Genomic DNA, 6,000 nt, shown 5'->3' on the forward strand with positions numbered 1-6,000 from the left:
AATGTAAATTGTGCAAAAGCAGTCAAAAATTGTGAAAGGAAGAATTTTCACTACTATAAGGGAAGCAATGTATTACTGGGATAGTGAAAAAAATAGTAAAACAGGGGCACCTAGGTGTCTCAGTCAGTTAAACATCTATCTTTGGCTCAGGTCATAATCCCACGGTTCATGGGTTTGAGCCCCGCGTTGGGCTCTGTGCTGACAGCTCAGAGCCTGGAGCCTGCTTCAGATTCTGTCTCTCTCTCTCTCTCTCTTTCTCTTTCTCTCTCTGCTCCTCCCTTGCTTGTGCTCTGTGTCTGTCTCTCAAAAAATAAATAAACATTTACAAAAATAGTAAAACATACTGGAATATATAAAACAGCTCTGGATGGATAGATAGATCCATAGATATAATAATTTTACAATAGTTTAACATAAGCTAAAATGGAGGGGGTGATTTTTTTAAATTGGTGAAAATGACCATTCATTTGAAAAAATAATAATAAAGTTAGATTCCAAATTTACACCATAATAACAAAATATTCCTAAGCGACTAGTTAACAAGTGAAATAATGTGTAAAAATACTAGAAAAATGCAAGAGACCTTGTTTACAATGTCGTAGTGAAGAAAGCCTTTTCCAGCATGAAACAAAACCCAGACAACATAAAGGAAAAGACTGACAATGTTCACTGAGTGATCAAAGACACTACTTAGAATTAGAGACAAATGACATATCTGGAAGAAAATATCTGCAGAGTTAATAGCTGTGATCCATAGAGTCTCTGTAAATGAATCCGTAAATAAGGCAATCGACTCAATGTGAAAATCATCAAAAAATGTGAATAGGCATGTCATAAAGGAAAAATTGAAATTCCCAATAAATATAAGCAAATAAGAATGATCAAACTAATAGACAACAAAAGAAAATTGTTAAAAGAGATAACCATTTTTCACCTAAAAGCAGGGGAAAAAAAACACATTTAGTGTTAGAAAATGTGTACATTCATATACTACTGATAAATGTGTAAATATTGCAACTTTGGAGGAGCGTAATTTGTCATTATCTATAAAAAATACACGTGCCCACACCTTCTAATTCAGAAATGCCACTTCAAGGACTCTATCCTACAGCAACAAATGGATGAAGATACATGTGAACAAATGCCTGGTAACACTGTATGTGACCAAAGACAATAGGAAAATCCCCAATGCCCTTCAATAGGGGAAATTTACATAAATTATGTTACAAATTTAGAGTTCTTTTTTTAATCTCCTGGCTGAAGATATGCCAAATGCGTCCCACCTCTGAGGCATGGAATTGAAGGAGAGGGGTTTTTTTTTCCTTTTATTTTTCCTTTGTAAATACTTTCTGCCCATCCCTCACCTCTGAAGAAGAAAAAAAAAAAGAAAAAAAAAAAAGGAAACAAAGGAAAAGGTGGGCTAAGTCATCACCTAAGGATTAACTCAGTTGTGTAGTACCAGTGGGTAAAGTGATGCTGTATGAATGGAAACAAGCACTAATCTCCCTACCTCTTCTTTTCAATTCTTTTTATGTCCCAGAGAAAAGAGAGGGAATATAAAGAGAAATTCTGAACACGGAACTCGTATTCTTAGGAAAGCAGTATCAAAAAAGAAAGAAAGAACAAACACAGAGTTGAGGAATGGACGCAAGCGGCACAGAAGGGAAGGAAGGAAGGAAGGGGAGAGGGGAGAGGGGAGCCGAGTCTGAGATCATTTCCAGCGGGCATCCACTCCATCTGGGTGACGACTCTTGGCGGCAACAAGAGTGGGAGTGGTTTCCTGTTCCCTGAAGCTCAGCCTCCATTGTGCTTTGAAGTGTATCCCATTCTGTGAGTGACTTAATGTCCTTGCAAGTCCAAATCCCTTCTCTGCTTAAACCAGCCAGGGTGGGTTCCATCCTTTGCAGCTGATAGTGACCCAGGTACTAATCATGTGTCTTTATCAGCCTGGTACCCCAACCTAATCAGAAAGAGAATCTTAGACTTGGAAGGAAGTTTGGGGTCACAGGACCGCAAGTCCCACCAGGTATGGAGTCTTCTCTGCCTCCCTCCTTCCTGCCCGCTGCCCGAACGTTTCTTCTGACCTGGAAATCACCACCTGGTGAAGAGTCCGCAGTGTCAAACCAAATCTTACTTGTTCCATAGAGTCTGCCTCCTTGTACCTTCTACCAGAGGGTCTCGGTTCTGTCCCCAAGAGCCACATAGAGCCTCTAGCTTAGAGTCACGCTCTTTACGGTTCGGAGGAAGCACTCGCTAATCTCTCACTCAAATCTGTGCTCCTGCAGCATCTGATCCACAGTGAACTTCTCAAGGGCAGAGTGTGGTGCCCTCATGCCCTGCAGAGCGCTCAGTAAGCACTGGTGGAGTGAATAAACATCTCTGCTTGGGTGCTGCAGTGACTCTAACACGATTGAGCTTGTGACCACTCACTCTTATAAAACCCATTCTTCCAAATTAGGGTCATCAAAGTGCCAACAGTCAGTCCTGCTCCCCGAAGTAGGGGAGGGAGAGGCTTCCCCACACCTTTCAGGAAGCGTGACCTGTGGATGGTGTTAGAGGAGACGATGAGAAGTGTTGAGAGCCAATATTGTGGCACAGGCGACAAGATATTTTGAGAATCGAGAGGCCTAAAAAGCAGAAGTAGGGAATGAGGTGAGAGCTGTTACCAGCTCACACTTTACAGCGAGCTGACTTAAGCTCTGTGGATGGACAGCTGACAAGGAAGAGTTTCAGAGAGCTGCCCTGGAGCTGTGTCACCAGACCAGGGCAAGGGGGGAACTTCCACAGCCAAAGTCCCCTGGGAACAATTAGCCACTAGAATGCCAGAGGCGAGGACAGTCTGGCCTGAAATAGAATTAAATGTACAGCAACCAGACCAAACCCAGAAATATATTTCATATTCACAAGGCTTTATTCACTCATTTAACAAATATTCACCGATCACCTGCTGTGATAGGCAGTTATGTGGTGCCCACAAAAATGCCCACGTTCTAATCCCTGGAACCTATGAATATGAAAAGGACTTACACGGTAACAGGGACTTTGCCGATGTCCTTAAGGATCCTGAGAGAGAGATTATCTTGGATTATCTGGGTGCTATGAACTGAATTGTGTCCCCTCAAAATCCATACATTGAAGCCCTAATCTTTAACGTGGTAGTGTTTAGAGATGAGACTTTTGGGTGATAATTAGGTTTAGATGTGGTCACGAGGGTGGGGAATCTCAGGATGGGATTAGTACCTTCAGGAGAAACACTGACACACTTGGGTGGGTCCAGTGAAATCCCTTATACTGGAAGTAGGAGGGCAGGAAAGCCAGAGTCCAAGAAGGAGGTAAGGTGATTCCGGCAGACCTGGTGGTGATGTGGGACCACGAGCCAGGGAATGGCCTCAGCCTTTAGAGGTGGAAAGAGCAAGGAGACACATTTTCCCCTGGAACCTCCAGCAGGAGCATAACCCTGCCAACACCCTGATTTCAGAACTGTAAGTTAATGAACTTGTGTTGTCTAAAGCCGCTAAGTTTGGGGTAATTTGCTACATCAGCAATAGGAAACAAATATGCTTACTACATGCCAGGTATTGTGCTATGCATTTGGCATCGAGCAGTGAACAAAATAAACAAATTCCCTACCCTCGTGTCATTTATATTCTAGTAAAGACAGAAAATAAACAATAAGCGTATTAAGTAAACTGTTCAGTACATAGCACATTAGGAGGTGATGTGTGCTATAGGGAGGTAACTATGTAGTCAAGAAAGAGAACAGGACTGCCCTGCTGATGGGGAGTGGCTGCAGTTAACAGGGTCAGGATGAGCTTCGCTGAGGGGTAGAATTTCAGCAGAGACCTGAAGGAGGTGAGAAAATGAACCACGGGTATATCTGGACAAAGAACAAATGACACCGAGAAAAGCCAGGGCAAAGGGCTGGGCTCAGGGTGGACCTGGCCCACTCAGGACCAACAAGGAGGCCATTGGGGCAGGAACAGAGAACGTTGTTTCTCACTGAGTAGAGAAGCCGGCTTCTCAGTGGGAAGCCGCTGGAGGGTTCTCGGTGATGAGGGTTCACCTGATGTGAACTCGGATGGCTTCTAAAGGATCACTCTGCCTGCTCCTTCAGGAAAAGATGGGAAGTAAGCAGGCTGGAAGTGAGGCAGTAGCAGTAGAAGTGGCTAGAAGGAGTCAGATTCTGGATCTATTCGGAAAGTAGAGCCAAGGATTTCCTGGCAGATTAGACGTGCGGTTGAGAGAGAGGAGTAAAGGCTAACTCCAAATTAAATTAGGAGCATAGGGTTCGACCAGGAAGCAAACCATGTTACTGCTTGTTAAAGTCCCAATTAATAAGTTCAGCATAATTCCATAACCATTAGCCATGTAAACAAAAAAAGGTACAATTTTCTGGCCACTAAAGAAACATTAAAAGGGAGAATACTCTTGGCCTTAAATTTGCAAAGTGTTAGCCAGGGTTTAGGCTAAGAGATGCTCTTAGGTGCTGTGTATATGACTTTGGGGCCAGCTAAGCTGGTGTAACAACAACAGTACAGGGGCTTAAACAGTATAGAAGTTTGTTTCTCTCTCACTTGAGAGTCCAGGGGGAGACAATCCAGGGTTTGAGCTGGTTCTGCCATCCTCGGCCCACGTGTCCAAGATGGCCCCCGTCATCGCCATTCCTCAGCCACCAACCAGGGAACTGACAAGAGAATGTCCAGAGTAAGCATCTCTACAGGAAGGAGCCACGAGTTGCACTCATCCTTTCCTACACATCCCATGTGGCAAAACAAAGATATATGGCCATACCGAGCTGCTAAGGGAAGTAGGAAATAAATCTACAGCTGGGAAGCAGAGTGCCCAGCTACAACTTGAGGATGTCTGTTACTCCTAGAAAAGGGCAAGAAAGGGTGCCAGGGGAGGGGCAGCAGGCTCTGCCTCACCTTCCTGGGGGGTATCACTGGCACAGCCTCTCTGAAGGGCAACTGGGAAACGCAGACTGAAATCTTAAAATGTTGAATCACAATTTCGTTTCTGAAAATTAACCTAAAGCACTCATCGTGGCATTTTACAAAGCATTGAAGATAGGAATTTTAAATTAAATTCTAAACAATATAATCTCAGAAATCAGAGAATTAGATTGTAATGCTCGCCTTGTAAATGTAGGCCTGCTTCCTTGTCTGTTTCCCCGCCCTGAGCCACATGAACCTTGGAGATAAGACTGGATCGAATTCACTTTTGATCCCATGGGCTCAGCATTCAATATGTATTTGGAGGATAAAGGAATGACAGGGAAGAAATTATGACTGTGAACAAATATTTAGCTATAAAACAGCTACTGAAAAACGTTGAATGTAGCAAAAGAATGGAAACACCCTAAATATCCAACAAGAGAGGGTTGGTATAACAAATTATCCATGCAATGGACTACTGTGTGGTTTTTCAAAATGGCATAGTAGTACACTATGCAATGACACAGAAGAAGGTTTACAACATATTAAGTGTTTAAAAAAAAAAAGTAGGTTGGGGCGCCTGGGTGGCTCAGTCAGTTAAACATCCAACTCTCATTTTGGGTTAGGTCATGACATAGTTCGTGGGTTTGAGCCCCACATGGGGCTCCATGCTGAGTGTGGAGCCTGGTTACGATTCTCTCTCCCTCTCTCTGCCCCTTCCTGGCTTGTACTCTGTTTCTTGCTTTCTCTCTCTCCTGAAATAAATAAACTTTAAAAAATAATAAAAAATTAAAAAGCAGTTTATGCAATTTTAGGTTAAATTATGATCTAACATATGCTCTAAAATTCTCACACAAATATCCGTACATATTTGGGAAAGTGTATACCAAAATTTTACCTCTAATTACTTCTTTTTATTTTATATTTTATATAAGAGTTTATGTTTTGTTGTATAAATATATTTTATATTTTATAATACAAGAACACAGTGGCTGTGTTGCTTTGGGAAGTAAAAAAAAAAAAAATGTTTTCAAAAATGAAAAAAACTATTTTGCTTCCAAATCTA

The sequence above is a fragment of the Neofelis nebulosa genome, chromosome 1 (genome assembly GCF_028018385.1).
Source record: "Neofelis nebulosa isolate mNeoNeb1 chromosome 1, mNeoNeb1.pri, whole genome shotgun sequence".
In the NCBI taxonomy this organism is placed as follows: domain Eukaryota; kingdom Metazoa; phylum Chordata; class Mammalia; order Carnivora; family Felidae; genus Neofelis; species Neofelis nebulosa.